Here is a 12491-nt window from a genome sequence, read left to right on the forward strand (position 1 = left end):
TACAACGGCGTCTTTCCGAAGGGAGCGCAAAGCGCCGCCATGACGCTCTTTAGCCTCGCCTGTCACCGTGCAGCTCGGAGACTCTTCTGTTTTGTTGTTGTGCTGCTGTCGGTGACAGTTTGCAGCGGGTCATCTGGCCCGGGTTGGAGAGTTGTTTTTTAACACTGAAGACAGATTTTGATGTTGAGGAGAGGAGGAACAGGGTTGTTCGAAGATCCGTCACACGTTTTATTTTCACCTGCCGGTGAAGCGTGAGGGCTGATGGCCCAGTTTGATCAAAAAACAAGGAACCTGCATGTGAGCCTGGTTTATATTATGACAAAAACCAAAAATCTGCTACAAATTCTGTGATGAACGTGATAAAAGATTTTTAGGGTTTGATTCTTGTCAGAAACGACCTGATTAAAAGTTGATCGGGGACTGGGAGACGAAGCGGTTGGGAAGTGTGGGTTTATGGAGGGAAGGGCTGATGCATCATGGGTAAAGAGGACGGCAGGACAGACGGGCTGTGGAGTAGAAACGAAGCTCGCTGGCGGAAAAGTGAGACGACACTTCCTGTGCTTCTGCATCCCCAAGCAGATTTTAAATGGAGGGGTAAAAATAACCCAGCAGTGTATGCACATGCACACACACACACACACACACACACACACACACACACACACACACACACGCGCACACACACACACACACACACGTCAGCATATATGAAGATTTTCAATTCTGCAAGATACAGACAAGTCTGGATGTGAACATACAAATGCAACAAACAACAACAGTTCCACACACCTTAAACACACAGACACACATTAGATTTGTTGCACACACACACACACAAAGTGACAGACAGGCAGCAAGGCCAACAAGGCAGCCTGGAAATCTGTAGCTGTGCAAATAATCTGCTGGCCAAGCACTGCCTGCAGTCGTCCATTCAGTCTCTATGTCTCTCCGTCTCTCTCTCTCTCTTTTATCTCCTTTGTATTTGTCAATCTCTGTTCCGTTTGTCTTCTCCTCTTCTGCTGGTTTTTCTTCCTCCGTATACGGTCCAGACTGAGGAGTCAGAAAACTAACAGATGGATTGTGTTGACATTTGGTAGACACACACACACACACACACACACAAAGGTTGAACTGTAATCACCTGTGTTAGCTCTGTAGCAGTTAGCAGTTAGCTCCTGAAAGGCTAACTGCTGTCTGAATCTTCCCTTTTTGTGATTGTCATCATTTTTTTTAAAGGCGGTGTGCGTCCACTCCTTCGGTTCACATCTCTTCTCTCCATCTCACTTTTCATCGTCCTTCCTTCTGTCTTTCTCTCTCCATCTATCTTCATCTCCTTCTTCTTCCTCTTTTTCTGCCTCCTTTCAGTCTTATCTTTCATTTTGTTTCTAACTCAATCCAATTTCATGCAGCCATTGTCTCTCTCTCTCTCTCCAGCCAATTTATTTCATTCTTCCCTCCGGCATTTTCTCCGCCTCGAGCTTCCAATCTATCAAATCTATACGATTCCTCTCTCCTTCCCCTCCTTCTATTTCTTGCCTCTCTGTTCTCCATCTCTCCCTCTTCCTCTCCTCTGAGCCTTCTATCTACAATGCCACAGTTTGACCACAGAGACTCCGATCATCCGATCAAGAGCTCTGAGTGTGTATGTGTCATTTAAATCTCCTTTAAATGAGTTTAACAGGTCGACGGATGAAACACGGCGATCAGCATCACAGACCAGATTTGTAATTCAACCCAAATCAGCAGAGCTACAGCAGCAGCTCTTCTACCATCCATTCAGTCCCGTCAAAGCTGCTACGGTTTATCCACAACATGAGACAATTTTCTGTTGTCAGCGCTGTTTGTGTTACTTAATCACACACTAATAAATGAAGTAAAAATGTTTGAGGGCCACAGTTTCCTTCCTGAGTTTTGCCCAGCTGCACTTCAGATTTGACTATGAAGAGGACGGTCAGCGTTCGACTCCCGGACCTGATGGAGCTTCACTGAACTCTGCAGAAGGTTAAAGGTCGGCCGAGAAGCGCTGCTTCAAAGTGATACAAAGCTGAAGTTTCACTGAGACGGCGAAGACGCAGGGGACCGAAGAAGAAGAAGAAAACTGGCCTGTTGAGGAGGTTTGAGGACTTGGCTCGTAAAGACTTTGGTCAAATTTGTGTTGAGCTCACAGCTTTGAGGTGTTAAGGAGAGGAAATCCCTCATCGCAACATTACTTATAACATTGTGCATCACACAACAACACATAACACACATCACAACATATAGTAATAATAATAACGTAACTGTTGTTTGTCCGCTCTCTCTGTCTTTCCTTTGGCCTTCATGATATTTAAATGGAAGTTTATTACAAAATAATACGGATAAATATTTAAAAGTTATCCAGCGATGAAATTCCAACCAGATAATTATTGTATAATAGTCAGATGAGCCCATTTTCCAGCTCTGAGTCGTTCATTTTCTATTTTTTTGATGATTGTTATGTATTTGTGTCTTAGGGATGAATACGCTGTCAGAGCTGAGGTAAACATCTGAATGTGCATCTGCGCTTTCAATGGGCTAAGCTTTAATAAGCTTTGGGTTAAAATGACAACGTTGTTAACGTCATTAATGTTCGTGAAAAGCTCTTATTATTACTATTCCAGGTCTTTGTGTCACCTGAATGCAAACAGATGTCCTGATAGCAGATGCTGCTGCTCTCCTGCAGTTCTTGGGATTGTGAACGCCTCATTGGCTTAATTTTGGGGGTTTGGCGGTGAGCTTGCAAGAAAACGAGACAGAAGAACCAAACGCTGAGTCTCAGCTTGGCTTTTTTTGTACGACTGATCCATCAGCCGGCCCAGGACCTTTGGATTAAAGTGGAACAGAGACGGAGTCCGACCTTAACGGCCGACATCAGCGGTGGACTGACGTGGCTGAATGAGAGCAAATCTCTGCAACCAGCTTCGAAAATCTGATGAAAGCGTGGCAACTGCAGAAGTTCTGTATCCAACAACTAGAATTTTATTGATACGTCCTTTTTATTGACAAAGCAGCAAAGAAAAAAATAAAACTACATAATTAATACGTTTCCTCACATGGCCAACTCATAATGAGTCAAGCTTCATTTTTGGGATGTTTCAGCGTCACATGCTCGAGAAGTTCAAGCTCGCTCACTCTGGCATTTAGAGGCTTTGACTTGAACGACGTCTTGAGAGCATTTCCGTTTTTTCTAATTACGATCATCACGGCCACTATTGTTGCAGCTGAGACAACAATTCACAGGCCACAAATTTCTCATCATTACGGACCATTGACTCGAACTCGATCAGCGGACGCACACCCAGATCACAGCAAGAGGTGATAAACAGAGGCCAGGAAACAGATATTAGAATCCGCTGTAATTAATGATTTGTTTACCTAATGGAACAAATGTGAGCGTGGCGATAATAGAAGTGGACATTTGGCACCAGCAGGTTGTTGAATCACTTCATCGTTTCAAATGATTAACTTTATACCTGAAGCTTAAGAGGCTAACGACACGTCTGAGCTGTTTCTGATGTCATGACTCTGCTGTGGTGACATCAGCGTAAATCCTCCGCCAATGAGAGAGCGGGCACGAAGGAGGGGAAGGAAGGAAAAAAGAGGCAGAAAAGACGAGAAGCAAGTTTTTATTAATAACTCGTCCCCGCAGTTGATCAAAGGCTCCTCTGGAGCTCTGACCCGCCCCCTCGTCAGTCTCCACGGCGATAAATTGGCAGTGCCAGGCTTTTAATGAGCCGCTTATCTGCTATCTTGACACACACACACTAAACTAATTTCTATATGTGCTGCCGAGAGAGACAGAGAGAGAAAGGGGGGGAGGGGAGAGAGAGAGAGAGAGAGAGGGAGAGAGAGAGGGGGGAGAGAGAGAGAGAGAGAGGGAGAGAGAGAGAGGAGGGAGGGAGAGAGAGAGAGGGAGAGAGAGAGAGAGAGGAGAGAGAGAGGGGAGAGAGAGAGAGAGAGAAGAGAGGGAGAGAGAGAGAGAGAGAGAGAGAGAGAGAGAGAGAGAGAGAGAGAGAGCTCTTTAACCTTCATCACTTGTCTGAAGAGACTATCAACCTGCCCATTACCAAGCCAGCAATCAGTGGCATTTATTGCCTCTTTGCGTGTGTGTGTGTGTGTGTGTGTGCACTCGATAATAAAATGTCTCCTATGAAACACACGGTGCTGGTTCTCTGCTCTGATTGGCTGTCTCTCTGTCCCAGTGGTCAGAAGCTGCTGTGTACGAGCTAAGATGGATATGAGCTAACGGCGGCGTGCTGCAGGACTTCCTTCCTCAAAGCGCGGCCTCCGTCTGTCTCGTCACCTGGTCTCGACTCTGATCTACCTCGCAGACAGCAACCGGCCACCGTCTGCAAACGTCCTTTTAGAAGCCGGCGTGTCACGACTCATCAAGGCCAGAGCCAGTCACCGACACAATCCGGGACAAACTGCCACTGATTGGGATTAAAGGGTCCAAGGTGTGGCGGGAAAACATCCCCACGCCATCACGCCATGCCACCGTCACTGCTGCCTCGGGTTTCCGTTCTTGGCTGACAGGAAGTGGACTCTGCGGTGGTCTTCCGGTCTTGGACTGCTGTCATGTGATTGGCTAATCGGACAATTGCGTGTTGGTTGGCGTGTTGCGTCATGATGTCATTTTAGGAAACAAACGGATGTTTTACTTCGTCTCTCTTGTCCATAAAAGACAGCAACAACAGCAGCGACCTGCGAAACAACTGACATAAATCTACATATTTATCTCTCTTATATTTATCTTTAACGCTCCTGCAGCTGAAAACGTTGCGATCTTTTTTTTTTTTTTTGGGGTTGTTTTTGTTGCTAACCTACAAACATTTGCACGGCTACTGAATAATAAAAAAATGCAGCGGTGGTATGGAGCCACCCAGGCATCATATGTTACTGTGGCAGCGTGGTGTCAGAGCACCAGCAGCCGCCCCCCCCCCTCCTCCCGGCAGAGATGAAAAGCCCCCCGTTGTGGGCGGATGGAGGTTAGAATAGTCAGCCTCCTGCTAGTCTGTGAATAATGCAGCTGTCAAAAAGCTCAAAATTAAACACACTGAATACACACAGGACGGCCGAGGGCTCCGCTCCTCCCCACAACACACACACATCACCGAGAGTGGCACTGTAATACAACATATTGAGCTCTTTCCCATGAATTATGTTTGGTTGGTGAAGGTCATTTTCATATTCAGCGTTCCCAACGTTCCACCAAGGACAAACAAAAAAAGACTATTATCGAAGCAGCTGCTGCAAAATGTGAAAAGTAGCTTTTTTGTCTTGACGTCTAATCAGAGAAAATATGCACGTGTAAGAAAAACAGAGCAGCTAACCTGATGAGGGAGACGCAGACGCATTTCCCCATAGATTTCAATGAAATACTCTATGAAACAGTTGACAATGTGGACATCCACAAAAGAAATTTGAGGTTGTTTCGTATTCGAGTACACAAATAAATTTTCCTCCTCATGACAGGCCGGTCTCTGGGATGAGTTCTTCTGGTTTCAAGTGGGGGGGTCAGGGCGGAGGAGGGTGGGCCATACATCTGGATACCGATCTCTGCAAAGTGCTGCGAGTCTGTATGGAAGCAGGAATAACGTGGAGCTCAGCTGTCAACGCCGACCTACTTAGACCGCCACACAGAGAAACCGGCGCAGAGAGAGGACGGCGTGGTGACATCACGGGAGAGAGTGCGAACACAGGAAGGAAGGACGCAGGAAGACAAGATGAAGAGAGGAGGAGGAAGAAGAAGAAGAAGGAGAACCGAACTGCAATGAAAAGAAGGAAGTAAAATGACTAATGAAAGGAGGGATGTGTAACTGTGTGTCAGAGTGAAGGTGTGTGTGTGTGTGTGTGTGTGTGTGTTAGTGTGTGTGTTAGTGTGTGTGTGCGTGACAGAAAGAAGGAAAACCAAAAATAAGACAAAGTCTGAAGACGGAAAACGCAAAAGGAGAGGAAGAGAGAAAAGAGAGGACACGATGTTGGTGTGGATTTGAATGCATGTTCAAGTGTGTGTGTGTGTGTGTGTGTGTGTGTGTGTGTGTGTGTGTGTAACAGAAGTGAACAAACATTGATCGCTGCTGTCGAAAAAGCCGAGTCCTGATGAGATAAGATCACTTTGAGCACTGAGGTGTTTAATTGGGAATTGTATGTGTGTGTGTGTGTGTGTGTTTGTGTGTGTGTGTGTGTGTGTGTGTGTGTGTGTGTGTGTGTGTGTGTGTTTGTGTGTTTGTGCGTGTGAAGAGGGAGATGTTATCACTTGACTGAAGGGCTCAAGTTTGATCTTTTGTCCGTCTGCTCTCTCTCTTTCTCTCACCGTCATTCAGGAGTTGCAAAATTCAGAGTTGCCAACTTCAAGGGGAAAATGAGGAAGGCGAGGAGGAAGAGGAGGAAGAGGAGGAAGAGGAGGAAGAGGAGCAGAGCGAGACATACAGGATGTCCTGTCAGGAAAAGTAATTGAAAGTGGTTAATGAGGAGGAAAGAAACAATAGGGAGGAACGGAAAACAGAAACAATACGAAGGAAGACGAAGTAAAACTGAGCAAAAGAATAAAAAGGAAAGAGGAAATTCTGGAGAGGACAAGGAGACGAGGACGGAGGAAGGAGGAGTAATGAAGGAAAGAGAGCAGGAAGAGGAAATGGAGGGGGTGAGGACAGGAAGGAAGGAAGGAAAGGAAGTAAGAAAAGGAGGGGGGGGACAGGAAAATAAAGAAAAGGGAAGTAAGGCCTGGAAATCAAATAAAAAGGAAGGGAATGATGGAGGAGAGGAAAAGGAAAAACACGAGGAGAAGTGAGGAGGCGATAAAAGGTGAGGAGATTCATGGCAGGAAGGAAAGGAGGGGTAATGGAGGGAGAGAGAGAGAAAGGAGGAGATGATCGTGAGCCAACGCTTCGGCTGATCAATCAACATTTATGGAGCGATCAACGAGCGAGGAAGAGGACGGATGGAGGGAAATGCATTACACCGACAGAAATACACGACAATGAAGGTCAAGAGTCTGAGTTTATTTCCCTCCGTTTCTTCTTGTTTCTTCGATTTCTTTCGCCTCTTTCCATTTTTGCTTTCAGGTCAATCGGACCAGCAGGAAAACAAACGAGCCAATCAGAGCTTTGTGGGCGGAGACGCTACCGGTTGTTTTTAAATCACGTGTTAAGAAGAGGATCCCAGTTCCCATGATGCATTTCTTTCAACTTCTTTGGATTATTTTCTCCAGCGAAAGGTATTTATGTGTAAAATTGATTGATGACCTTTTAAACTGCTGATTTCGGTCTTTTAACTTGTGTGTCGACTGAAGTTAAGGAAAAACAACGGACACAACATGAAGCTGAAATGAAATGAAAAGTCTATTTCGTCTTCGCCTCTCCGGTTAATCCGGCCTTGGTGGAGCATTTCCCTCCTCCTCCTCCTCCTCCTCCTCGCTGCGTCTCCACAGATTTTGAAGGTCATTACTTTCAGGACATTTAATCACAGTGGGAAACTGAGTTTCTGCTCGGCCTCCTGCAGTTAAGGGTCACTCCCCCCTCTAAAAAAAAAAAGCCATTCCCAGTTTTCACCGGATTTGGCTCGTCCGGGCTGAACTCTGCAGAGCGGGACGTTACGCTCAGAGAGTTTTATTTAAAACACTCGTCTTCTTCTCCCCGTTAATCGCAGTTATCGAAACGCTGATCGTACAAACTGCCACACATGAAAAGAAAAGCGCCGGATTGGAAGGCAAAAAAAAAAAAAATCTAATTAATCTCACAAAGGTCCAAGAGAATTAAAAAGACAAAACATTAAATTAGAAGTCGGGGAATGACACATGAAAGACAAATGACTTTCCAAAGAAAAGGCAGAATTTTGGAAGCAGGTCTCCAGAAAAAGATTCGAACTTCACGACAAAGCGGCCGCGTGTCGTTACGTCACCTAAACCACCTGAACTCTGCGGCAGCATCGGTTTGAGATGTGAAACTGGTTTTTTAATGACAGACTGTAGTCTATGGGAAAATGACCACACGTCCCACTTCATATTATTATCTCAGTGAATGTTTTCCAGATGAGTTTATGGTCTCGGTTTCACAACTTCAACACTATTTTTTAAAAGAGGAAAATAGACCATAAAGGAAAATAAAACAAAACAAATCCAGATTTCTAAAACCATTTGTGAACATCATAATTATGTTCTCGATTTCATTGTTTCATGGCTGCTTTTTTCTAGGAGGAGAAAATAAAAGCAACAATCTATTTTAATTAGTTTATTTTATTTGTTATGCCTCAGTTTGGACCCTGAGAAGGCTAGCCACAACCACGTGAAAGCTAACGAGAAGCCAAATGACTGAATAAACAAAAATAAATAAGCAGCAAAAGTAATTTTTTTCTTTTGAAATCACTGGAGTATTTTAGGAATTGTTTTATTTGCTGTTTTCCAGCGTGGACCTGCTGTGTGGAGGTTGTGATGTGAATCCAAATAAATTAAATACATCATTAAAAGTTTCGTAAAATGATTTTTAGTGAACGCCGCTGTATTTAAGGGGGGACTTTGCACAAAATGGCATTGGGCTTGTCTTCTTTGCTGAAACACACGGCGCTCAGTAAATGTGAGTTTGGACCACAATGCAACAGGCGCAGCAGCACTTAAGAGTCAAAATAGGAGAATTCATTCATTCATTCATTTCTGCTTAGTGGAGTCATTAAAATATAATGAAACTGAAAAATTGTTTTCGGTGAATAATGAACTCCTGATTATTCAGGAAAAAAAAACCCTCGGGGAAATCAGCGACATCAGTCACATTAGTGTTCTGTCTGGATGCGGCTCGTAATCATAATCACACTTTCCACTTTTCCATTTCGCTTCACTCATTTAGTCTGATGTTCGCCGCTTTTCTGTTCAGGGGGTTGAGTTTTATTTTTGATTGATGCTTCCGTTTCCAGGAACAACAACGAAGCGGCTTTGGTGCTGCTAGCCGTCAAAGAAACAACCTCTTCTTCTGTACTCGCCATCAACTTATATTTTGTTTGACAGGACTTAATTCCTGAAACCTGATCCGCTCCGGTTTGTCTGATCCTTTGTTCAGTTGGCTTGTAAACGTGGAAACTTTTACTTTGGCAGGATTCGGAGCAGAAGCCTGGCAGGCAGCTGAGACGGAGGAACTCGTCCAACACTGCTGATTGATTTGTACCAATTCACAGAAATGTATGCATTCGTACGTATGTATTTGTTATGTGACCATCGAGCATCCCGACAACTAAAAAAACAACAATACACAGACAGGAAGTGTGTGTTTGTGGGGAGAAATCCGGATGTGACAGCCAATGAGAGATTCCTGGCTGGAAACGGATCTGTGGGCGTCGCGGTTCTACGTTTCCTGCCAGAACAATTAGGCTACAAAGATGAGCCATTTTTCATGGCTGCAGTTCTCCAACTCTGCAGAAAGACGACATTCCCGTCTCTGATGCTGCCTGCGGAGCTCTGAGCGCTCTCCGTTTGGATGGATGATGAACCAGGCTGGGAATCTGAACGGCTCATCCAGGTGATGCTCTGCAGGCCTGGAGTCCAGCGGTGAGTCCCGCCATTTCTTATTAAAGCTGGAAGTTCAACGTGACTGAGGGCCGATCGGACGGACTCAGTGAGGCGGCCCTGCCAACGTCTATTTTTATCTGCAGGCTAGTTTTTTTTAAGAGTCTCCAGCTTTTGTGCTTAAATGACCGGAAAAAGCAGCGTCTCACTGTGATTCTGGATTTTACAGTCACCAGACTTTTTTTACCATTTACCATCTTTTGATCTTTGGAGGAAACATGATTTCTAATTATCTGGTGATAAAACCTTCACAGGTCTGTTGAAGATGATGCGACTCTTCATCTGTTCAGGTTGGCGCACAAAAATAATAAAAATGGAAAAGAGCTCGGGAATCGAAAGCCGTCAGCTGTATACGTCTGTGTGTGTGTGTGTGTGTGTGTGTGTGTGTGTGTGTGTGTGTGGTGTCTGGGTCTCGCTGTCCAATATAGCTTTTCCCAACACGCCGCTGCCATGGTTACGCAGGGATATGGAGCGCCACGGAAACAAACACAGAGATGTTTGAGCACGCTCAGTGCTTATCACCTGGCTGTCGCTCCCTTGTTACATCAACACACACACCGTTGTTTTAGCGGTACACCTGCAAAAATGTAACAGCAGACAGACACACAGATATCGCATTCACAAATTGTGCCGCTACTATTAAGTCAATACCATCACCTGCTGTCACACACACACAGCGTCTATAAATATCCACGTGCCACTCAAAGTGAATCAGTTGTCTATCCCTAAGCTGCTGCCCCACATACCCACTCAACTGAGCTCTGTGTGTGTGTGTCTGTGTGTGTTTGTGAGTAAGTTTGGTGTTATTTTGAGCCGAGTGTTTGAACACCAGAGCGGGGCATGGAAATCCGGGGAGAAGAAGACCGAAAGAAAGAAAGCTAAGTGTGTATGTTCTCTGGTTGCGTTGTGTGTTTGTGTGTAAAGTAAACACGCCACCCCCCCCCCACCCCCTCCACACAAGTGATGCGGGCACCCCTTGGGCCAATCGGTAAACAGTAAACAAATGCAGCGCCCGCCCTCGGGCCAATCACTGCAGCTTTAGGAGAGCCAGAGGGAAGTTGGAATGAGACCCAAGATCCTCTGAAGTTTCAGATAAACTGCTCGACTTAACGGCAATTAAAGCTGCGATTGTGGCGCCCCCTCAGGCCAAACAGGGCCAAGTTTGAAAAAGGTGGGGGAAAAAAGAAAAATCTCATCCTTCTCTGAAGAGCTTGAGTCCAAAAACGTCCTACGACTGCAGAGGAATGTTGAAAAGAAAAACGCATTCGTCCGTCTCTGAGCGCCGAGACGTAAATCTTCCAAAAACAAGTCACACACATTCACTTTCATCTCTTAAAAGGCTCCAGTCATTTCCAGAGAGCACATTTGTTGGGAGGAACTCGCCATGTGAGATCTTTTTCACCGGGTCTCCAAGAAACCTACATTTCTAAAGCCACCGAACACACCGCGGCTCCAATCACACAACCAGCCCAAAGCCGACAATCCCAATGCTACGTCGCACAAACAGCAGCACGACTTCAGAATGAGGTTACAAAAGGAACACAAAGCGAGGTGAGTTTGTCAGAAAGAGGGAAAAGTAGAACTACACAATCTGTGTACACAATCTAAGCGACTAAAACGCTCTGCACAACATAGTGTACACACACACACACACACACACAGACACACACAGTCTCATCACGTCTTTAGAAAAAGGCAGAGATGCTCAAACAAACAGAGAGTTCGGCTGATGACGCTTCCACCATCACAAAAGATGGCTGAAGAAGAACCCCCACCCCTTCACACGGTCGCCATGGAGACCCACAAAGATCTGCCTCTCATTTCCATCACCCTGAAATAAAAACGCCTGGCCTGAACCCGCAGTGTCCGGAGAAAAAAGGCAAATTCATTCTTTAACGCAATCGATCGGGACACAAATGTTTGTTTTTGTTTATTATTTTTCTCAATTTCACCCCCCCCCCCCTTTGTGCAATGGGACAAACTGGCAATAACTTTTTTTTTCTTTTGTTTGTGAGGATTTGTGTGTGTTAGCATTTTTCAGCACGGAGTTGGTTGTCTTCGTTATGTTTCACACTGAATGGAAACTCACTTTGGCGTCTTCACAGGAACCGGGAATCGAACCTTGAAAAAGTGGGGTATCGATGCTCACAACAACAAGCCGAGCGTTCTCCCTTCAACGTGTTCCTCTAAAAAGCGGAAAGGAGAAGATGAAGGCCATTCGATTTTGCACCTGACGCTCCAACGAGCTTCTTGGGGAAATTTTTGTTTTTCAGCAGGTGTTGCTGCTTTCAAACAGTCGCTGCCTCATTTTGGAAAGAAACTCGTAAAATGTTCAGCCAGGATTAGTGGAGGCGTTGTGGCGGCTTCACACAGTGATTTGGTTGTTACAAAAAAAAAAAAAAAAAAAAAAAAAACAGTGGAAGAAGGAGAAGAAGAAGAAGAAGAAACAACATCAGTAGCAAATTGGAGACAAACTGAGAATTGATGATAAACTGTGTTTATGAAACATCTTTGGATCCAACACAGTTTTATATCTTTACGACACCCACCTCTTTGCAAACACATTTCTCACACACACACAAACAGACACACACTCAGTAATCAGCTCTCACAGCTCCGGTGATATAAGATGTCATTAAACCATTAACAGCCTGCTGATTATCTCTGCTCATCTCGTCTTTGTGTTTCTGCCTTCACTCTCGATATTTCTCCACGTTTGAGTGTTTCTGTTTGTTTTCCTGTCCAATCAGTCCTCGGCTTCCTGAAAAAAAAAAAAACCTCTGGGCAAATTCAACCAGTCACATCAAGCTGGCACTTTCCAGCCATCGTTGTTCTGATCTGAGATCTGCAGGAAATGTGCACCTCAGATCCGTTTGGCTTCCTGAAGCTGAGAATGAACTCTTTTAGATCAGCTTCAAAC

At 45.0% G+C, this 12491-nt stretch overlaps 1 protein-coding gene across 1 annotated transcript in view; it reads right to left on the bottom strand.

Annotated features, from left to right (window-relative positions):
* xkr7b (XK, Kell blood group complex subunit-related family, member 7b) overlaps positions 1-12491 on the bottom strand; it is a 43300-nt gene that overhangs the window by 5902 nt on the left and 24907 nt on the right. The gene's annotated exons all lie outside the window — the stretch shown is intronic.

The sequence above is a fragment of the Echeneis naucrates genome, chromosome 7, assembly GCF_900963305.1.
Source record: "Echeneis naucrates chromosome 7, fEcheNa1.1, whole genome shotgun sequence".
Taxonomy (NCBI): Eukaryota; Metazoa; Chordata; class Actinopteri; order Carangiformes; family Echeneidae; genus Echeneis; species Echeneis naucrates.